Here is a 23923-nt window from a genome sequence, read left to right on the forward strand (position 1 = left end):
TGGGAGTGCGGATCGACAGTGTGGGAAAAATTGATCCCACACTCTCAGAAACCGTCCCACACTCTGCAGTAAATACTACACGAGCTCTGATTGGATATAAACAGTCTGTTTTGTTCCACGCGCAAAATGTTATCCATGGCACGACGAGTAACACACAGACAGAACTACAAAGTAAGCAGGTCAAAGTACAGTGGCAAATGATAGACTTGTCACGATTTGGAAAATGTTGTACATGTCCAATGTGAATTTAACGCATTTTGTGGTCATGTGAGAAAAAGAATCTCACACACCAAGGACCTGGGATCAGATTTCTCACACCAGTTGGGGATATTTTGTCTCACACGAGCCTGCGGCTCGTGTGAGACAAAATCTGATCCAGGTCCTTGGGGTGTGAGATTCTATCATTCCCAACTCTATTGGTTTTGCTGTGTTCAAAGACAACCTGTTTGGACATTATTGAAAGATAACAAGTGAAGAGTATGGCACTTCAGATACTTTTTTTTCAAAGTTACAGTTTTTTCATTACCTCATTAGGTTCATCACATATAAAATTTCTAACTTTGTTGGTTTTGCTGTGTTCAAAGAGAAACTGTTGGGAATATTTGGAAGATAACAAGTTTAAGACTAATGGTGCTTCATGTTGACATTTTTTTCAAAGTTAAAATTTTGGAGTTGCTGTAAGATATTCATCAGATGATAAATTCCTAACACTGTTTGTTTTGATGTGCTTAAAACAACCATTTGCATATTTTTGAAAGAAAAGAAGTGAAGAATATGGTATTTAATATATTTTTTTTTCAAAGTTACACTTTTGGAGTTACCCTTATGAGAGTCATTGCATGTCAAATTCCAAATTTTGTTGGGTTCTTGATAAGGCCAAAAAGAACCTTCATGAGGAAACTCCAAAAAGGCTAATTTCGAAAAGAAAAATATATATGGTACCATATCTTCACTTTTTATATCAGAAAAATGTCTCGTTTGTCTTCGAACACACCGAAAGCAACGGAGCTAGGAATTTACCATGTGGTTAACCTCATGGGGTAACTCCACAATATTAACTCTGAAAAACATTTTACATACAGAAACTCAGTGTCAAGGTAATCTAACAATCTGAAAGCAAAACAGCTATCATTATACGTCTTCTACAATTTTTTCTTTGCTTTCCTCTCATATGCTATTGCTCTGCTTTTTACATGCCGTTGCAGCAATTTCAAATTTCTGTTGCTGAGAACTTTCTCATTTGCTAAGCATACTGTTCAGCTTCGGCCTTTGTGACTGTTTAATTATCTCTGATGTGAGACATGAAATAGCTGTCAATGGCGGCTCCTTCTGCTTCAGTTCACGGTACTTACTGGCCAACAGGCTTTTTTCGAACTATAGTGAGGAAATATAGAGAAAATGGTTCATAAAATCAGGCCTTAACAAAATTCAAATATCTGTATTTCTCTGAAGAATGGGACCCTTCCTCACTAAAAGTTGTAGGGGTCCTAGTGCGAAATAGGGAGTCTGCAAAGCAAAATTTGGGGTTAACGCAATCCCTACATAATACAAACAAACCCCACAAGGCAGCTCAATATGCTGCACACCAGTATCTGTTTGTCTTTAGCTGATTTAACAGTTGTGGGGTCACAGGTTCATGTGGAAAGCTATTTTCCCCCTAGGTATTACACAAGGAAGACAATCAAATAATATTAAACTCTATGCTATGCACATGATGTTCTGTTGACTACTGTTACATGCTCAAGGAACAGATTTGTGATGTCACCTTCATGGCAAGTCATCCAATAGATGTTTACTGGTTACAGGTACATATATGTCAGTATATCATTGACTATCACTGACCTTCAGAAGTTTCATCATGTTCACATTGCTTCTTGTTCTTTTCTGCAGAGGACTCCATATGACTCCCTGGGTGGATAGTGTTCCTTGCATATTCTCACTCGCAACTAATAATCATAGGAAAGAGCACCATCATGTAAGACCATGCAACACATAATACTGAACTTGCTTTTTGCAGATAATTTGCACTAGCGAGCGGCTCTCTCTGTGGCCTCTCTGCTAGGTGACTGATGCCGTATGTTGTGGGTTCGGACCCGATTGAAAACTAGCCGTATACAAAGGATATTCAAGATGAAATCTTAATTTCTTATTGCCATCTTTCCGACAGTAATCATAAATATGTGAGAGAGATAAATCATGCTGTCACAAATTAATTTCCAATTATATGACTGCCACAGATTCTGTATATCCCTGTATTTTATGGAAGTATTTAGCTGTCAATTGATATGTCAATCAATCAATCAATCTATCAATCAACCAATCAATCAATCAAAGCAATTTATAAGTGCTAGAATCAATTACACTGTTATTTTTGAAGGCACTGAAGTTAAAATACGTGAATTCTGTTACCATTGGAAGCAGATGGCGCCTAGTCCTCACAAAGTAGAGCACAGGGCAGCACTTATTTTTTTTATCAAAGTTAACAGGCAGGCCACTACCTTTAATTGCTTGGTATTTTCAGTTTTTTGTGGGTGTGTGTGGCAATGCCATTTTCTTGCTCTCCATAGTGAATTCCAACATACCCAGTTTTTACAAGTCAACATATGTTGTGTCAATATATTAGTTTCGTTGTTCTCATTTACAAATGCCATCAAATCTGGAATGATAATTTTTCAGACCTGATCTGTGTCAAGAAGATTAAAGCCCCAGTAACTCTTGAAAAACTTTCAAGGTGTATTGTCTCAGTTTTGTGTGTATTATAACAGTGGCCCTCGTTGTATTCTGCAAACAATTGCTTGATGTAATTTATCAACACACCCATTCTGTAGTAATCACCATTGTTATTGTTGAAGTCATTGTCAATGACATAGTCCCCATTCAGAATTGTGACATCAGTCTTCATAGAGCATTCAAATGAAGTCTGTATAATATACGGATAGTTTTCAATCGGATGCGAACCCACAACATACGGCATCAGTCGCCTAGCTGAGAGGCCTGAGACAGAACCAGTCGGCTAAATCTCCACTCCCAAAAAAGAGTGGTTCAATAGCCGGCTAAGTTGTTACATTTTTCTGACTGAGACCTTTCAACACGTTGTAGAGTTCGTGAAGCACTCACGCTCGCATGCTCACTATCATACATCGCACATACACACTTTATCGAAGCCAAGAAACAAATTTCATCGCTTTAACTGGGCGAACAATAACCTCGGGGACAATTCTGTCCACCAGCAGTGTTACCGACCCAGGATAGAAAATACGGATAGTTTTCAATCGGATGCGAACCCACAACATACGGCATCAGTCGCCTAGCTGAGAGGCCTGAGACAGAACCAGTCGGCTAAATCTCCACTCCCAAAAAAGAGTGGTTCAATAGCCGGCTAAGTTGTTACATTTTTCTGACTGAGACCTTTCAACACGTTGTAGAGTTCGTGAAGCACTCACGCTCGCATGCTCACTATCATACATCGCACATACACACTTTATCGAAGCTAAGAAACAAATTCATCGCTTTAACTGGGCGAACAATAACCTCGGGGACAATTCTGTCCACCAGCAGTGTTACCGACCCAGGATAGAAAATACGGATAGTTTTCAATCGGATGCGAACCCACAACATACGGCATCAGTCGCCTAGCTGAGAGGCCTGAGACAGAACCAGTCGGCTAAATCTCCACTCCCAAAAAAGAGTGGTTCAATAGCCGGCTATTGTACTGTGAATCCAGTGATTGTTTTCATGTCGAGGCATCAATAAATAGTGTGATTGGATTGTATCATAAAAATGTATGACACAGGTTAATATCCTTGTACCAATTTTGAAAGAAATCAGTTGAGACGTATTGAGTTATGGCTAAAGGCATAAACAAATCATAACAAATGGCCAGCTGGCAGCTATCAATTGCATCATATGACAACAAAATTGAGAGGTACATGTATTACAAAGGTTTATGTCCTTGTACCATTTTGGAAGAAATCAGTTGAGGCATGTCTGAGTTATGGCTTAACCCTTTTCCTGCCAGACAGTATTAAGACTAAATATTACTTCCCCATCAGCCAAGTCAGTAAAAAGCGGTATTGAGCCAAAAACATGAAGTATTTTCACACACTTGGCTTGGTCTGTTATAGCATCTTTAGTAAAAAAAATAAAGTTTATAGTATTGATGTTTTCACAGCTTTCAATTGATGTACAGTATTATGTTAAAATACGCCATATGTTGTGTTTCATTAATTTTAACCATCTTGACCTGATGGTGAAATATGGACTTGGCAGGAAAAGGGTTCTGACATGAAAAAATCGTAACAAAATGGCTGCCTGGTAACTCTATTGGGTCGTATCACAATAAATATCAACATGAACATGTATAACATAGGTCTATGTCGTTGTACCAACTTCAAAAGAAATCAGTTGAGACATGTTTGGGTTACGCTGTGGGTTACGGCTGGAAACATGAAAAAATCGTAACAAAATGGCTGCCTGGAGGGCATATTGGATTGTATTTTAACAAAATAGAGATGCATATGTATGACATAGGTCCATGTCCCTGTACCAATTTTGAAAGATATCAGTTGAGACACACTGGGTTATGGCTCAAGACATGAAAAAATTGTAATGAAATGGCCACTGGGCGGCCATATTGGATTGTATCAGAAGAAAAATCTACAAGCATATGTACGACATAGGTTAATGTCCTTGCACCAATTTGAAAGACATCAGTTGACACATGTCTTGGTTACGGCTCAAGACATGAAAAACTGTAAAAACTAGCTGCTAGGTGGCCATCTTGGGTCATATTGTGAAACTATTAATCAACGTACATCTGTATGGAGTCTGGTGCTATACTTGTGCAAAGTTTGAAAGAAATTGACCAAGCCTTGTCTGAGATATCTGCGTGAACAGGGGAAGGCATGCATGTGCGCGGACTTACAGACGGAACTCAATCTATAAGTCCCTGGAGTTCGTTTGTGGGGACTAATTAATGAGGTATATGATAGTGTGCCATTAGGTGCCTTAACCTGCCATACCGGTATATGAACCATTTAGTCCTTTTAGTTATTTAATTATTCACATTTATGTGATATTAAGGGTAATGACCTTTGACCCCAGCATAATTGATGAGGTGTATGACAGTTCATCATAAGGTGCTATAACCTACCAAATATGAACCATCTAGCCGTTTAAATTACCTAGTAATTCATATTTATGTGATATTTACGGTCAATGACCTTCAACCCCAGTTGACATATTGGCGAAATGGTTTGATCCAACGTTTCCGCACTCTCGAAGTTGGGTCCTTCATTTCATGCATAATAAGGATTTCCTTCAAATGAAGGGCGCCCTCTCTTTAGTTTCGATGACCGTTACACCATGTTTCACGGCTAGAAAAATCGGCAAAAAACACTGCAAAAGGTTAGTATTTATGGAAATTTTCCATATATCCTTGCCATTTATATTGCCTCCAGTCGTGACCTATGTAAATTTTTTCAACAATCAGGGCAAATCTTTTGTAGAAATCACCAGATACGATTTTTGTAGACATGTTGACCTCGCCTTATACAGCACTGCGTCGCTTGCGTTGGCAAGACATTTAATTTAATTTGCAACCAGGTTTGGTCGGATTTGAATCTCATGACTATGATTTTCTGCAAAGTTTTGGTGTTCAAAACGGACAAATATGAATTTAACACGCCTTTGAAATGAGGTCTGTTCGGTGTTGAATACCGTTAAATCCAATAAATATGGTGGCCATGCACACGCAAACAGCTTGAGACGCGTTGGTATCACATATCATTGCGTATTTTCAGTATCCCAGTTGTTGTAATCTTTTATTTTTTGAGCAAAATTTGTGATCAAGAATATATATAATGATGGTTTTGTTTGTTTAAGTATGATCCACTTACCGAAATACATGTGTCTTTACATTTTGTTGCAGATATACTGTGGCTGATAACCTACCACAGCCCGTTCTGGCAATGGCACATGGCTTACAATATTCACCGGTATTTTGTACCTGTATCTATGTTTACTAACAGTTTGAGTTTATGGTAACGTTTGGCCACAAGAAATTCACGTACTTTGAAATCATTTGTCATAGTTTTGAAAAATAAGAATTAAATGTTTGAAAGAAATCTATTTTGTTGAAAAAAGGAGAGTGTTTGGATCCTTAGCCATATCAAGCAGTGCAAGTAAGGATGCTTTATTGAGAAGTTGCATAAACTACGGTATGCCATATGCCACAGAGCATGGAAGGTTGCCCCTGACAGAAGTAAAACTTGCGGCAGCAAGTCTTCTTAAATGGAGGGCAACTTAATAATATTACAGGCCAATCGCAAAAGTGGCATATTAAATTTTTTGCCAATTTTGTGACTCAAAGACTGCAATATGCAACAGCACAAAGGTTGAACCATGTGAATATTTCTTTGTCCCTGAAAAACATCTAAACAGTGTACACAGAGCCTGGGAAATCTAAACAGTGTACACAGAGCCTGGGTCAAGATTTCAAAAGCTGTTTCACATTGTCAGAAACTCCATAGTCGAGGGTTTTAAGTTTGAAACAGGATGCTCAGTGCACAAAAAACACATTCATTGTCAAAGAAATGATACTGTTGAAAAAGGATTGATGCAGTTATGTCATGGAAAGTAAAAGTAACATTGGCCTGCTCTCTGATATTGAAATACGGTTGTCCAGACTTGGCCAGTATGTGCTAAAAAGATGCCACAAATTTGAAAAGCACCATGTAACTGTTGTGCTAGAAGGCAAAGAATTTATTCTTCCTTTAAAATCATCGCTTTCATGTGATATTCAGAAAGAGGTGGCCCACAGTCTCGGTTTACAGGAGACTACCATAGTTTTAAGTTATTCTCAGAAGACCAGCCATTGTATTGCTGTTTCAAGTCACACACATTGCACAAGAAAGTGCTTTTGATCAATATCTCTGGACTTGGAGATGTGAGGTCACATAAGCAAAACTCATCCAGATAAGAATAAGTGTGGTCCATGTGGTAAATGTGGGATAAAAAAACAAACAGATGGTACCATGTTGTGGGAAAACCAGAGGAATATGTCCGAGCTGGTTAAAATCTAGGGGCATGAATGAACAGTATTGTTTCTGCAATGCGTGTCGCCTAGCTTTATATAGATAAAGAATTTTCTGGAAGAGATGGAGGGGATGATGAGAAAGCACCAATAATTGATGTCACAGAGGCCAATGGTTCTACTCCGGAATAAAAAGGACGCGATGCATACGCCATTCTACATACTCAGAACGCCCCCAAATAATCACGTGATGCCGGTACAAACAAACCCACATGTGTACTGAACGCGTATAGAAATACACGTACGTCTGTGCGCGTTTGCGCACATGGCTTTGTTTGTACCGTGGTCGATTCGAATTCCGGGTTTGGCCTATTGTTTAATCTGTACTTTAACTGGCCCAGGTTTACACTCCACTGATGTTGATGACAAAAACCTCTTTCTCACACAGTTTAATCTCTACTCCAGTGATATCGATACTTCCGTTCCTGACATAGTGTGTCTTTGTCCAGAACACTTCAATACATGGATGGAAAAAAACTGAAATACTGCAGCATGCCAGATTGTAGAAAGCGCATTACATCGAATGTGCGGTTTCCGTCAAATGTTGACTTAATCAATGGCTTCTCCCATGATCTGGTGACTACATGAATTTTAGTTTTGATGGAAAAAGTCAACTGTGTGGAAAATGTTACATGCAACTTTACCATATTGTTGAAAAAATGAAAAAACATCAAGTGCAATCTCTCAAGACTTATAATGACCTTTAGCAAGTCATTGAAGACATTGCCTCCAGTATCAAAAATACAACTGATATCACTGATATAGCCCTGAACAAAATGTCACTTTTTTATTGCGCTAAAATTATTAGAAAAGAGTCTGTCCTTCTTCAAGAGGCTAGAGGCTATGTTTTTCTTATAACCTCGGTGGTCTTTAATGCTCATACAGAGACTAAATAGAATTTAAACCAGCAACCTAAGGCGTCGGTGTTTTTCAATGTATTTTGGAAGCTGAATTTGTCGATGTCAATCTCGCTCCCATTGCTTCTTGACAGTCATTTTAGAATGGGAAAATTCACAAACAGAGAGGTTACAATGGTCGCCACGGACAAGTAACTTTTGGCTTATTGACCTGAAAATTAAGTCAGTGTTCATTGAAAATTCAAAGACTGGACCCGTTGACATCTAAGCTTGCTCATGACTTTCATTGCATGCGGTCTTGCCACGATGCCATCCACTGTCACTCAACAAGTTAACATTGAAGAGTACGTCTTAGTAAAAGTCCCATTTTTGTGGTGATTTTTCACCACTGCACTTTATTTTTACCTTATTATAAACGCTCATACAAAGCACAAAACTGCTGTGTGTTTCTTTTTTTTACCGTATCGACATATTGTGAGACACCGTAACTCACAGTCAATGCAATGAACTATGGTGAACGTACGCTCCACCAGCTGAAACAGCTTTTTCATATGCAAAATCAGCGTACGGTATTTAACCGGTGGTATTGTTTGAATTGCATTTTATTGGAAGTGATTATATGATTCTTTTCATCAATTCTTCATGCAATTTTACGAAAAAATCTTATGGAAATGTTCACAATGACATAATATGATACCGTGTTCCCTCGCTAGAAAATCGCTCTCGTGAATTCGATTTCTAGGTAATTACTTTTTTCCACTTGTCCCGTAGGGCAATTGGCATCGGAGGTTCAATTGCCGAACGTGACTTTCCCTTGCCCTGGGCAATCGGACAACCCTTAGTGTCTTTCCCTACCCTTGTAACTTACGATTTTTTGAGTGAACCCATCTCAGATTCCTCCGACCTCCCCCCCCGGGCCATAAATAATGACGGCTCCCTAATTACCCTACGCAACTCTTTTGGCATGATTTGTTCAAAGTCTAAGGCCAGAGATACCATGAATAGGACAGTTTTGAGTACCCCACAAGGAAAACTTTGCCGGTTGCTTCACCCCAGATAGTTTTGTCATAACAAGTCTTGAAAATATTGATGTAGGTCAACCCAATGTCAGTCCACTTCACTGTTTTAGTGTTTTGCAATAGCTGCACATCCTGTACTCAGAAAACTAGCCCATCAGGGCAGTTTAAAGCAAGATCCTACAAGTCTAGCTGTGTTGAAATAGCTAGAACTTTGTGATAAGAAATTATACTGCTGTCTTGCTTGGCAGCTAGTGATGAGACACGTATTTTGAGAAAATATTGCCAAGCGATGAACAAAACATCTTGTTGACCATTGATTTTTTTTACTTTTTTGAAAGGTCACAAAAGGTCAAACTCAGTACAGTACCTGGTGATTACGCAGAGCTGCTCTGTCTATGCTATGCCCTGAAATGTCCTGTTCAGATATATATACCCATGACAAAATGCTATTGTACACATTTGGCTCAAAGTATCAGAATGTTGAACCTTTTCGAATCATTTGACAAGGGGATGGTCTGTATTCATTGCTTTTACACACAGAATGGCTTGATAGTGACTAGGACCTCTGTGACCTTGACAATGAAAATATGCCCTTAAATCCATGGTATCAGCTAATGCCAGATTGGCTGGACTGCAGGTGATACAAAGTAAAATGAATGAGATCTTTTTGTGTGAGATATTGTTTCCCTGAGCACAGAGGTTGTTTTGCTTATATCTCTCTTTACATGGCTTTCCGTAGCAGTAATTGGCAACTGAGAATGGCATCAATCAAGCAGCTAGCCCCTTTGTATCATGCTTTTGATTGGTCAACCTAGTATCTTCGTCTCCTACAAGGCATCTCCATGATTTGCTGCAAGCACCATCTTGCATCCTAGATCACCTGCAGTCTGGGGGATTTACAACAAGCATACTGGCTTCAGCTGGAGAGAGCTTGCACTTGATGAAGCCCATGAACAACTTATCAATTTAAGTGTCAAAACTGCAGTTCATAAGCCCTCTCCTGAATTGCTTGACAACATGGCAAAGTATTTGCCTTTCAGGGCTTCATGCCTTAAAAATCTGCATTCTGAAATAACCCCCGAAAAGAGTGGCAAAAGTGTACAGATACAGATAATGCAGAAGGGAATGAGGGAGACTGATGAAGGGTTGTGCCGAGTGTATTATAAACAAGCGACCTAGCGGCCGATATAGCTCCGCTGTGTTTATGTAGAGAATAACTATTTTTTACACATGTTGATGAGGAAGGTGGAAATCTTTGATAGCTCAATGCAGAGGCCAGAAAAAAGTGGCTAAAATAAGCTGCAAAAATATACAATTGAAGATTTAATCATACTTTGAATATATCACATCGGATCATCCCTAAGAACATGTCAACCAAAGCTATCTGATGAGTAGTTTTTTGAGAATAAAATTTTCTGACCAAAATGGCAACAATTGCCCCAAAAAATGAAATTGCAGATTTCATCATAATTTCAAGAGATCAAATTTAGTTCATAACTTTATCTATAGAAACCTGTATACCAAATTTCAAAGCTGTTAGACCAGTACTTTTTGTGAGAAAACACATTTTTTGACCAAAAACGGAAAAAATTGCCCCAAAAAATCAAAATTGCAGATTTCATCATTATTTTTTAATAAATATCATTTAGTTCATCTATAGAAACCTGTATACCAAATTTCAAAGCTATCGGATGAGTAGTTTTGGAAATACACGTTTTGACCAAATGGCAAAAATTGCCCCCAAAATACAAAATTACAGATTTCATCAGAAATTCATTATATATTACTGAACTCATCTGTAGAAACCTGTATGCCAAATTTCAAGCTATCAGACCAGTAATTTTGAGAACACATTTTTTGACCAAAAATGGCAAAAATTGCCCCAAAATTACAAAATTGCAGATTTCATCATAATTTCAACAAATATCATTAAGGTGATCTGTAAAAACCTTGTATACCAAATTGCAAAGCTATCAGATGAGTAGTTTTTGGAAATACACATTTTTTGACCAAAATGGCAAAATTGCCCCAAAAATACAAAATTGCAGATTTCATCACAATTTCAATAAATATCATGTAGTTTATCTGTAGGAACCTGTATACCAAATTTCAAAGCTATCAAATAAATAGTTTTGGAATACACATTTTTTGACCAAAAATTGCAAAAATTGCCCCAAAAATACAAAATTTCAGATTTCATCAGAAATTCAATATATATTACTCAGTTCATCTATACAAAAGTGTATACCAAATTTCAAAAGTATTAGACCAGTACTTTTTGAGAAATACATTTTTTGACCAAAAATGGCAAAAATTGCCTTAAAAATGCAATTTTGCATATTTCTGCACAATTTGAACAAATCTGAAATAGATCATCCCTAGGGACATATGTACCAAATATCAAAGCTATCTGACTGGTAGTTTTGAAGAAGAAGATTTTTAAAGATATTTTTACCAAAATGACAAAAATGCCTTAAAAATACAAATATGCAAATTTCACCATATTTGAACAAATCTGACTGAAGTTACCCTAAGTAAACTGCATATCAAATTTCAAAGCAATCGGACAAGCGGTTTCAGAGAAGAAGATTTTTTTACCAAAAACACCAAAAATTGCCCCAGAAATACAAATATGCAAATTTCACCACGATTTGAACAAACTTAAGTGTGGTCACCCCAAGTGAACTGCATATAAAATTTCAAAGCGATTGGACTTGCAGTTTCAGAGGAGAAGGCAATTGTTGACGGACGACGCGACGGACGACGACGATGGACGACGACGGAAAATCAACCTATTTGATAAGCTCTGCGTCGCTGACAGCGGAGCTAAAAAATCTGTGAGAGCTCTGTTTTTGCTGCAACCCCTGAAAAAAATCTTTGGAAAAGTTGTTCAGGAAGACTTGATGACATTTTATGAAGTAGGTCAAAGAGCTCTAGCAGACTACATCTCTACTAGGCTTTTACATAACCTAGTACAGAAGCTCCTGTGAGGAGGAGAAAATTAAAACATTTTCAGGAAGGTTGTAGTAAAAAGGAGAACACGTACAGCTGATGCTGACAAAAAAAATAGTTGACGCCTGTTTAAAAAGGCAAATTGCTCACTCAATAAAATCTGGTGTGCCATAGAAGGCTTTGTGCAATTTATTCCCCTCCCACGTGCAATCTGTGATGCAGATGGGTCTATGCACCATCAAAGCTCAAAATCAAACACAACTTAAGTATTACAAAAAAGATATGACACATGCAGCATCATAAGTGAGGCACTGCCTGAGAATTGGACAGCTGAAATGGTAATACTTGAAGGTATGTTTTGATTCAGTGTGCGCCAATAAGACAGTGTTTTTGCTAAGGTTGGGAAAAGAGGTAATGATTTGGGAACCCCGGTAGCAATTCTGTGTCCCCTGATCTGATTGCATTGATACCAAGAGGAACCCTGGTAAAATGGCTGGGGAACCCCGGTAACATTTACTGGGGTACCAGCCTTAACAAAAACACTGTAAGATCCCATCATCAAACATTCAAAGACTACTTAATCTATACCATAAGGGACTGGACGTAAATTAGCAGGGAGGAGGGCCAGGGGGATTTGGGGGAGGTCACAAATTTTTGAGCCTGGGGGAGGGTCACAATTTTTTGAATCCTCTAAGGGGGGGACACAAATTTTGGGCTTGTTGTCGGTGCACTAAAAGAAGAAAAAAAATTGTTTGTGTAGGCAATTATGGTCACATGACATCACTCACACACTGCCTCTTACTTTTTATTAAGTGCTCATTCCCAACTCGCTGTGTATCTCTTCCCCACCATTATCTTAAACAGGATTGTCTCTCTTGTTGCCATTCTTATCGCCATTAAGTTTATAGCAAATCCAATCTATTGTTTCACAGCTGACCCACCATATTAAAAGGATATTATGATTCATGGCATTCTGGCTGCACATTGTACCATGTAGTGGGTTTTGTTAATAAACACTGGACAGTGTTTTTGCTAAGGTTGGGGAACAATGGGAACCCTGGATAAATTTCTGTTGTCCTCTAGTAAGACTGCACAGATATACCAAGGCTAACCCTGGTAAAATGACTGGGGAACCCTGGTAACATTTACCTATAGGTACCGCCCTTAACAAAAACACTGCTGGATATTACCACAATATCTTACATTGTTCTACTGATGTAGTCAATCTTGAACCTCTATTTGACAATATTATTTCTCATTCCACTTTTTGTTGATCAACAAAAGTTCCCTCTCTTGCATAAGTCACTTCCCTTTAAAGTTTAAGGCCAAGCTCCACCCTGCATCAGTCACTTTTTAGGTACATGATTTTAGTTTTTAGAGATACTATCGTTTGAAATTAAGAGCAAGCTTGGTGTGATAATTGATAATTTTGATTCTAGAAAAATGATTTTAGTAAAATTAAATATTTAGGTACAGTCATCTGATTGGTATGGCTACTTGTGGCATTTTTCAAGTTTATATTGGCTTACTACGTGGGTACTATCTTTGGAATGGATAGTGTTCATTTGTGTTGTTGATGGCAGGATATATGACATTTGTTGAAATTTAATGTGGGTAATTTATACAGTGAATTAGCCATGTTGATCACTATTCAGATTGAACTTGGTTAAATATGGTGAAATCCCAATGTCATTTCAGAATATGGAGACTTGATTGATCATGAAATAGTGTTTGCCACTTCTGTGTCAAATCAGGATCAGTCTAATCCTCTCTTATCTAGGCTGCTCTCCGTGATATGTTTAAAATGCAAAGAAACGAGGCACAAAAAATTGACAAAAGAAGACTTGATTATCATGAAATAGTGTTTGCCACTTCTGTGTCAAATCAGGATCAGTCTATCCTCTCTTATCTAGGCTGTGCTTTCTTTGATATGTTTAAAATGCAAAGAAACGAGGCACAAAAATTGACAAAGTATTTTCAATGTTAAAACATAATTTCACACTATAGCATTCAATCTATTACGATACTTTGAATTGTTTGCTTAAATTATTGCTTGAATAGGAATAGCCTTTCTGTTGACCTTTCCCCACAAACAGGGCAACATGAACAAAACTTCTCATTGTCTACTCGAACACATAGTACATTTTGTAAAATTGGATTTGATATGAGTGCAATGAGCACATGTACAGGTATTTTCAGTTCTCTGACTACACAGGTCTATTGGAAATATTATAAAGTCAGTGAATAATGGGGTCATGCACACACATGTAGTTGTATATCTGTACCAGGAATACATTTTAAACATACTTTCCATTATTTCCTCCCCACGTAGAGATTAAACTGCTCAATATATTGTACATTGAACAAATTATATTGCTGTGGAGATCAATATGTCACATTGTGTTTCTGCAGTATTCCCTCAATGGTCAACGTGATACATTCCAAAATTATGAATTTCACTAATATTTTGATAAATGTTAAATTATAATTCATAAGAAAAAATGGCAGGCACAATTGTGCATAATATAAAAGAAAACATTTGAAGAACATTATTTATTACAATCATTCTTAGTGGAGTATAAGTGTGCTCTACTCCATTATAAGCCAATTTGGGCATTCATTATATGAATTGTTGGACAGCCTATTGAATCACAGCATTCCACATCTGCACTTCAAAGCCAAAGTGAAAGGGCACATATTTACTGCCTACTTTACATGATATATGCCATTGACTTGGTGTAGCAGTCTAAGCCCTAGGAGAATGGTTAGAGTATTCAGCTATTGGCTGCTTTGATTGCCTCCAACAATGGCATACTCATCACACACAGGTGCAACCACAATCGCAACGTAAAGGCCTATGCACCCAGTAGGGAGAGCTCTTCTGGGTAAGTACATGTAGCCTTCGCGTAGCGACAGTGGTGCACATACGGTACAACTGTATCCTCCTAGCATAGGGCAATATTGCTGTTGTACCTCAATATTTGGACTGGTGTTTAGGTAGGACGTCAACTTGATCAATCCTAAAAACTAAAAGCTTAAATTTGAAAAAGGCAAACCTTCAGCTTCGAAACTGCAGCTACGTAAGGCAATATATGATACCACGGTACTACCAAAAGAGTGTGGTAGCTCCTAGCTTTGCTTGGCAGGGCTGTGCGTTATTACCAGCGTTATACTTTACTTTATTGCTCAACAACACACTTAAGGAGTGTGGTAAAGCAGAAATTGCAAAACTCACCAAACACTGGATGAAGCTGCTGCTGGGAGAGGAAATAAAGTCCAAATATACGGCCTGTGGTAGGAGGCTGTATAACGCCGAACACACAACTTGATCCTTAATATATTTTTCATAAACCAAGAAGTCAATCATTTAAACATACAGACCTTTATTTCCTGAAAATGATAGGCTAAATGTACAGTGTACGTCCAGAGAACTTCTTGGTACAGCGCGACACTTGTAAACAAACTTGAATGCGTTGAAGTTATTTGTATATATATACAGAATGATGTTCACAGTCACACTTGGAAGTTGTGACAATTTAGTCCAGTTGTAAGTGAAACATATTTATGAAAATCATCATTAAATTAAGTACTTTCAATACTTAGACCCTCAATCAATTTTGACAGTCAGGAAGAACAGACAGAAATAATTGAGTGAAATTAATGACTTGTATGACGAATCTCTGACTTAAAATAATGTAAAAGTTACTGGCATTTTCCAGAATACAATGTACGTACCAAGCTTGCAGGTCAAGTCCAGAGGGTCAAGTATGATATCAATAGGCCCAGAAGAAAGCTTTTAAATAGCTTTGAAACAAGCAGACTGCCAATCTTGTTAAGCAGTCATGATCTAGTACAAAGACTTTAAATTTTTTCACATAATGCTATGCTTGGTGTCTGCCTCCATGGTGTACAACATACTGGTACATGATTCGGCGTCACTCATCAGAGGACTGCACTTTCATTGAAAATATTTGTGAGTTCACATGGTGGTGTAATCTTACATCCTGTTCAGAAATGGCTAATATTATGATACTTTGGACAAAGCTATTTTTGTCAACATTTTACAGTACTGTCTGTCAATGCACCAATTTTAAAAAAATATTCATTGCCACCATTTTAATACTTCAATAGTGTAATGGTCATGCTGCTTGACACTTGAATTACAAGAATCTGTACTAGATATGTTCCAAGTTAAAGGGACAAAGTTGCTCATTTTTGACATTATTTTGCCATTTAAATTTCTTTTGATGAATTATTCTCACTGAAATATGCTCACTCTCTGGTTATTGCAATTCAATTTTCATCTTTAATAAGACACATTAACATGTGAAATTAACTATGTTAAAATTTTTGGTAAATACCTTCCATGCATGCATATGAGTTGAGCTGTGACAACCAGAGATTGCAGTTTAGCCTATTTCAGTGAGCAGCAGAAAAGCATATATACAACAGAAATTAAAAGGACCAAAATTTGGTCAAAAATGAGTGACTTTGTCCCTTTAATGGCCAATATGAAAATGGATAAAATTCCATGTTTGCTGTTTTGTTATTTTTGCCTGTCAGTCACTGTTATTTTTAACAATGGTGTGGACAAGATGTTGGTTTTGTTGTTTACTTTGCAGTTCTGAGTTACATAAATGCATAAGATTTCAGAATTTTTCAGTATTAGCTGCTGTATTTTAGCATGATATGCTCTGTATTGATTCAGTTTGTCAGCCTAGCCTGATGACACTTGAGCAGTGGTGTCATTATTTGTGTCCAGTGAAGTCTTAAACTGTTTTTTTTTTTGTGGTTTGTTCCACATTTACAAGTGTGCTGACAACATGGAAAATTGAGAATTTCATCAAACTTGTGCAGTAAATCAAACAATGAATTAATTTAATCATAGAGTGTTTCCTATGGTGTTCCCCAGAACAATCCGCCCCTACCAAAATGGAAATAAGAATACCAGTACTCATTTATCTGGTGATTGTTTACTAAGTTTAAACAGTGTAAGAGTTAAACAGTATATTAACCATTATCATAACAATCAAAATGCATATTGTGTAGGCAGAGAAATCAGGGTTTCCCTTTTATTAAAAGTACTTATCTATAGCATAGAATTATCCAGATTTTTGTCTACAAGATTAGTTTTACCCATGCTGGTCAAATGTGACTGACACATCATTGAAAGTATTCTTAGGTAAGGCTGACATCCATATCTAGACTTGTTCTTGTCACAAGCAGAAGCAAATAAAAAAATTTGCTGACATCCCTTGCTGGTGTCCATCTATTTTGCCGTGTGTTGTAAATCCCCAACTAAATTTTTGAACGTTGAAGATCCGATCAATTTGTAATATTATATTTTTTGAAACTTTACCAAGTCCTAAAGACTTGGAAAGAGCGCGTAGAGATGGTAAAGCAAAAAAAAATGTACAGCATATATGAATCAATTGACCTGCAAACAGTACTTCCAAAAGAAAATTGGATGTTTTTTTTTGGTGACGAAAAACTAAGCGGTTATTGGTGAATTTTCTGTGTGAAGAAATTCCAGACTTTCTGAAGCCCTACCTTGGAGTTGACAAGGAGTTTGTCATTGCAGGGGGGTTTTGATGGCAAAAGAAAGACAAAGCAATATTGTGAGTGGAAATTACCCTTCTCATGAATACCCTGCATATTTTTCAAATCATGAAGAAACTGATACACGTATATGGCGCCATGTCCCTGTTTCAGTAAAAAAGAACATACTTATATACTCGCCAGATACAGATGTTTACCACATCGGATTACCTCTGATGGCATCTGAGCTATCAGACAGAAACATCTTTATACAGCTCAGTGCATGTGCAGATGATCAGTCATATGTACATTTAAATAAATTAATTAAAGCCTTAGCAAATGATCCAGATCTTGCTTAAATTGATCAAGACATAAGAGCAAAATGTCTCCAAACTCTCTATATCACATCTGGTTGTGACTTTTTTGTCATTTTTGTTGGCTGTGGAAAAGCAGCATTTCAGAAAGAATTTTTCCAATATTCAGAATTTGTTTCTGGTGGAATTGCCACCGCGACCTCAGGCACTCTTGCAGACACAGAGAGTGGCATCTGGGAGAAAGGCCTATCTCTCTTTCTTTTAATTGGAACTATTTACTACCAGAAACATCACAGTGAGTTTGAATCACAACATGACAGCCCATATGACCAGTTTAAAGCCATGAAATGAGATGAAACATTTGACACTGAATTGGAATTACATATTCAGTGGCTTGAAAAAATCAGAAATACCATCCAAGTTAGAATTCAGAGGGAGGAGGATCTAATTCCAAACCCAACAGCTTTAAATACCATTGGCTCAGAACTTGTTTCATCTCTGATTCATGGTCACAGTCAGAAAGGGCCAGATTGTCTTACGTGGATATGACAACTCTGGCTATGTTGTCAATGGTAACAAGTTATCACCCATATGGGATTCACCAGAAAATTTGTCCCAAGTACAGGAAAGGATGGCATTCTATACCAAAGGGTGTAATGTTAAAAATCTGGGTGCAAAAATAAATTTTGCAAATGTACAAAGTCAAATAATGCTTGTGGCCCAGGGTGCATGCAATTGTTTAAATTGTGCCAATACTGGAGATCAGAGTGACAGCTTAATTGATGACATTGTTTTTGACAAAACCAACAAAGGGCAAACCACAGAAGCATTGGAAATCAAAGAAATTGATGAGATCAATATCAAATGATCTTGCTGAAGAAAACATGGTTGAAGTAGTGAATACACAGATGAAGATGACGAAGAAGAAGATGGAGACAGTTCCGATGACTGATGTATATCCTGATCAATTTTCTGTCATTCACAAACTGTTGTCTGTACAATTACTACCATGGATGTACATCCATGTTACTACTAACACCAAGGTGGCTGATCATTAAAACAAATGATACACATGTGTATATACATAAAGTTCAACTGCGTTCTCATTGAATTTAAACAATTTTAATTTAGACTGAAAAATGACTGCTTCTAAGCTTAATAAATTCATATGTCTAATAGGTATGTCATCACGTATTCACGCATGGAGCCGATAGTCCGGTACGGTATACCAACACAGTGTGAAACCCACACAGTACATGCTGTACGGCGTACACTTCCCTCGGCGATGTTGCCGTGCACAAATGGTATAAAAACGGGTTTCATGACATAAATTCACTAATACTTCCTACCAAGGAAGTAAATAGCAAAACAAGTATCATTGTGAAGAATGATAGCCTGGTATCTTCAAATAAACAGTCGCTAGAGCAAAATACTCGTAGACAAGTTACTTCCGCATTTGCCCCTACTCAGTGCTGCACGCCAGCATTAAACACTGCGTCGTTTTCGTTGGCAAGGTCAGAAAGCATTCAAACTTCCAATCAGAATGCAGATATACACTATGAATATGTATACAAACTATGAACTCTGCACAAGACGATTTACTTGGGGATAAAACCAAATTTACATACCCGAGTATGTAGCCGAGTTCAGCTGAGGCAGCAGCGAGAGACCGTACGCAAAATTCACAAGATAGTTGGATAGTTAGGTGGGGAGCCTCTTTCACAGTTTTACATAAAAATGAGACTCAGTAACGTTTGGTCGCTTTACTTTTGATCAAAAACCTACCAAACCCATCAGACAAGGCCCTACTCTTACGCAGAAAACCAAAGCTCTCAAGCGTCGACTTTCTCTTCCGCGTTTGAGACTCGTTCTTCTCTTTCGCATTTGAGAGAAACAAATGTCGACTTTATTCGGCAATGGTCCGCTATTCGTGGGCGTAAATTGCTAGACTACATATAGCCACATCGGCACTTCTGAAATGTTATCTCCGGCTTGCAAGACAACAAAAATATCAAAATATTATCATCAAAACCAGAATTTCGGGCTAGAGAGCGAAACATCGCTGAAAAGTAGCTGGCCAAAATACGGAAGTAGCCGGTCAATTTGGCCGGCATCTGGCTAAAAGTGAACACGCTGCAAACAGAGGGGCTTGTTGCGATGGACAAGTAGCCTTGGCTCTTTGACCAGAAAAATAAGTGAGTGTTCATTGATAATTCAAAGACTGGATCCGTTGACACCAAAGTTTGCTCGTGACTTTCATTGCATTGCATGCACCTTTCCGCAATACCACTCATTGAGTCTGAACTGAAATTGAAAGAGTACGTTTTAGTAAAAGTCCTGTTTTGTTGTGCTGATTTTCGCTACCGTACTTTCTTTTATAGGGTAATAAACATTCATACAAAGCAAAAAATCTTCAGTTGTCTCCTTTCGATCGTACAGAGATATTGTGCGACAGGAAAACTTTAGCTCAAAGGGCAATGATCTTTGTGAACGTACCCTCAACCAGCTAAAATAGCTTTCTATATGCAAAATCAGCGTACATTAATTAACAGCATTTTATTGAAAGGGATTCTATAGTACCATTGTTTTTGTAAACTCTTCATGCAATTTTATGAACTAAATGATGACCTCAAAGTAACAGCAGCAGTGCTAGACGGCACTTTTAACGCTGGTCGGAAATCCAGAATGCCGGACAAGGGAGCCATCATCAAGTCAGGCGCCGACTGGCATTGGCCATGCTAAAAGTAGTTCAGGCAGTGCTAATGTTTTGTTTACACTAAAAGGTAATCTGTTCGCATATGTTGACATAGAGATTAATCCTCTGATAACAAGCTCGGTTAGTCGGGTACTTCTAAGTTAATGGAGCGTTCCCCTAATGCTTGGATTGTACCTGCGGATGACCAAACCTCATTAACATATTATTTGCATAGTTTAGAAATATGCAAATTTCGGACCCAGATTCGAGAGTGTCTGCATGTGCACCAAAAATTAGTGCACTAGCCTTATTGGTTAGCCTAGAATTAGGTATGTACATAATCTATGAGGTATATTGTTAATTTGCAATAGGTGCTGTAACCTATGAAATATTAACCATCTAGCCCTTTAAAGGTATACAACCACCTGTAATCTAAATATCCCCATGTATGGTCAGGGCATTCCTTGGTATTCAAAATGCCCATGTGAGGGCGCTGTTTTAAAAAGTGGCCACCCGCTTAAACTCTGTGGTTGGTTAGATTTCTCTTTGCATAGTAACTATTGCACAATTGGAACAGGTGACAGTATATCTTTAAGTTACCTAGTAATTCGCATTTTTGTGATATTTAGGGTCATTGACCTTTGACCCCAGTTGACATGTCGGCGAAATGGTTTGATCCCGTGCTTCGCACTGTGTACCAAAAATAAGCACTGTAGCCTTATTGGTTAGCCTAGAATTAGATATATGCATAATAATTAAAGGGACATTATTTGTATCTTTTGACTTTTTTTTCATTTTTTCGATGACTGAAATCAACTGTCAAATCAATGGAAGACCTAATTGTGACTATGGATGGCTTCAAGGATATGTAAAACCACATTCTTGCTCTTTACGGCAAGTTTCAATGTTGGTAAGGGTGTCAGCACGATTTGAACCAACCGCCATGATTGAACCCCTGCACATAACCAATATTACTACGCATACGTCAACCATCAAAGTACAGCTGGAACATAAAAGGCCTGTGACCTACATACTAACTTCAGCACAATGGATATCGAGGAGCACACGGGCATAAACAAATGCACGTATCACAAACTACTGTCAAATAGTGAAACTAAGCAGGGCATTTGCTTTTAAGTTTCATTTTAGTATCGATGACACGGACTGTGGAACAAATGAAACCATAGACGCAATTGGTTCAATGGTAAAACTAAAACGATCGATGTCAGATTGCTGTGGTAATAGTGAAACAGGTACAATGTAATGCATTTCCTGTGCATTTGATCATTAGCAAAACTTCGTCAATTTTTAAGATTTTTAGGACATTTTCTTGTCAATACGTTGGTTCGTTTTACAAACACGACATGATCACTTGTTGAACCTGGAAACATCACACTCGGACTGAACACTGCACGGTGTGTAGCATCGGTGACATTGTGACACCGCGCCGGGCGAGTACTGTCATTGATACTGCTCGCGATTGGAGTCACCTCTCGACACACAAGATCTGTTTGAAAGTTGTTATTCTCTGTGCATCGTGTAATTATTTGTATCAGTTGAATCGCATTTCGAACCAAAAGTGAGTACATCACAGTTACAGTTGCCTAGACCCATTCGCTTACGGCCTCTGTGCCTCCGACCCACTCCCAAAAGTGGACTTTACGTAAGAAGCGCAGCTGAGCACATCATGTACCTACATGAGTAAAGCCCTCCGTACGGCCTCCACGCCCTATAACGCTGGGAACACACAGACCTGTACGCAGGGCTAATCGTGCACCCAGGCGAGGTGGGTGTGCTTGAAAACAAAACTCAATGCAAGTTTTGGATTAAAATGGGTTGTTTTTGGTGGAGAAAACTGCACGCCGCAACCGAGGTGCTGCCAGCGGTTTGGCACAGCCCTGCCACGCAGAGTTAGCTTTCACCCAACAATGTACCGGTACATAATGTAAGTGTCAGTCGCCAAAGTACCGGTACATTGCTCAATTTCGCAATCACCTCGACAATAACATGACTGTCTACTGAAGTTAAATATCCCGTCATTTTACTCTGTTTTCACATTTCTATGCACAAAGGCTTTGGCAAGTCTACATATGCATATGGAGGAACAAACGAGATGAAAAAGATCCGCAATTATAGACCTTGTCGTTGTCAGCTGGTACTGGTAGGCATTTGAAATGCCCATTCTAAAATGTGCTCTGTAGCAGTAAAGAATGGTGTATCTAAGAGCAGGATTGGCCGTCAAGATCTCCATCAAAAACTGACCGTCAAAATGTAACTGAGCAAACTGGATTAGTAATAGGGAATCCCGAAACTGCAATACTGCACTTTTGACTTTCACTTCGTGTGGTTTATTTTTTTCACACGCGGATGCTTACAGTGGCCCAGATAGCAGTTTGCAGTGTGGTTACTGATCGCAGGTCAACCTGCCAACTCTGAGGTTAACAGTAACCTCCATAAACCTCAGACCCAAGGGTTTTTTAAAGGTGTACGCAAATGGGATGGAAGTTGTCTGTGGTCGGCTACTGCTTGTTTGCAACAATATGAGGTCAAAGATGCAAATAATGTCCCTTTAATAAGGTATGAGATAGTTAACCATTAGGTGCTGTAACCTACCAAATATGAACTATCTGGCCCTTTAAGTTATCTGCTAATTCACATTTGTGTGATATTTAAGGCCAATGACCTTTGACCTCAGTTGACATGGTGGCGAAATGTTTTGACACCATGCTTCGCAATGTGTACCAAAAATTAGCACTCTAGCCTTATTTGCTCTAAAATTGAGGTAATAAAACTGTGTCACTGCATCATTTTTCCAATATGAATACGATGAGAAAGTAAATTTTTATTTTTTGTGGCCCTTATACAAGGAAGTCTACGGAGAACTGTCTTATACATAGGAGTCTATGGAGAACTGCCTGATAAATGGAAGTCTATGGAGAGTAAAACTAAAGAGTCCTCTAACACGGCCAAATTTAATTCCATTGTGAAACAATTAATTGACGTGCATCTGTATGGGGTAGGGTAATATCCTTGTGCAAAGTTTGAAAGAAATTGACCATGGCATGTCTGAGATATCTGTGTGAACGGACGGACGCATGACATTACAAGATCTAAAATGAATTAAAGTCTATAGACTAAAATTCATTTGTCAATAATAATAGTGGCCATTACTCATGTACAGGCTTTCTTAAGAAACTTATGATTGAAGCTTTTGTAAGGTATCAATAGTAGAACAAGAAAATGGAGTTGAGACATGTAAGAAAAATACTGAGAAAATAGCGAAAAGTTGGCATTGCTTGGGCTTGAAGACTATGCCTTCAAGTCTGCTTCAGGGAGCAGAACAAGAAACTGGTTTATGCTACGTACAGAAAAAATATACCGCCAAGGGCATGCAGTGTGATGCTCTCATCAACAAAAAAGGTATTATATGAAAGGTATTAGCTGTTCAAAATCCC

The 23923-nt window shown here is 38.2% G+C and overlaps 1 long non-coding RNA gene across 1 annotated transcript in view; it reads right to left on the bottom strand.

Annotated features, from left to right (window-relative positions):
* Positions 1 to 1838: 1838 nt before the first annotated feature.
* LOC139129102 (uncharacterized) overlaps positions 1839 to 23923 on the bottom strand; it is a 43798-nt gene continuing 21713 nt past the window's right edge. Inside the window, exon 5 of the long non-coding RNA XR_011551507.1 lies at positions 1839 to 1946. This is a non-coding gene — a long non-coding RNA (uncharacterized lncRNA). The remainder of the gene's footprint in view (positions 1947 to 23923) is intronic.

Source organism: Ptychodera flava, unplaced genomic scaffold (assembly GCF_041260155.1).
Source record: "Ptychodera flava strain L36383 unplaced genomic scaffold, AS_Pfla_20210202 Scaffold_91__1_contigs__length_413411_pilon, whole genome shotgun sequence".
In the NCBI taxonomy this organism is placed as follows: Eukaryota; Metazoa; Hemichordata; class Enteropneusta; family Ptychoderidae; genus Ptychodera; species Ptychodera flava.